The sequence below is a fragment of the Antrostomus carolinensis genome, unplaced genomic scaffold (assembly GCF_000700745.2).
Source record: "Antrostomus carolinensis isolate BGI_N321 unplaced genomic scaffold, ASM70074v2 scaffold32179, whole genome shotgun sequence".
Taxonomy (NCBI): domain Eukaryota; kingdom Metazoa; phylum Chordata; class Aves; order Caprimulgiformes; family Caprimulgidae; genus Antrostomus; species Antrostomus carolinensis.
The window spans coordinates 1-536 of NW_010341153.1; positions in this window are offsets into that span (position 1 = coordinate 1).

Consider the following 536-nt stretch of genomic DNA (forward strand, 5'->3'; position numbering starts at 1 on the left):
TGCTCCCGTCCGCACCCAGCCCCGCATCCATTGACCCCGTTGTCACAACTGTGTAAAAGTGGGTCCTGCTGCCACGTCCACGGACCCAAGACCCAAATGTCACCCCGCCATCAAGGCCCTGAGGGGGTGGGCGCGTGTCCATGACGGCTTCTCATCCTCAGACACTTCCCTGCCTGGCCTGAGTTGTTTTGGTTCTTGGTTTTTGGGTTTTTTCCTGATTGAAATCCCCGTTTGGAAATCAGTCAAAGGTCTGATTCACTGGGGAGCGAATCGCCGCTCGGGAACGGCGAGGTGGTAAACAGGCAATTAATTAAATGCGGTAGTTGGAAGGGGGCTGTGAGAAAGTATTTCCCTGACACTGCTCAGCCGACGGTGCCAGTTTGTTTTTGAAATTAATGAGAGCACACATCACGCCGGCTCTGGCCTCTGGCTGCTGGCAGCCGCTCGGGCTGATGGACGGGGATGCCAGCTCAATGCATAATCTGTTTTCTAAAAGCAAATTGGAACATTAAAAATTCATTCCTCCCCTTGGCTTA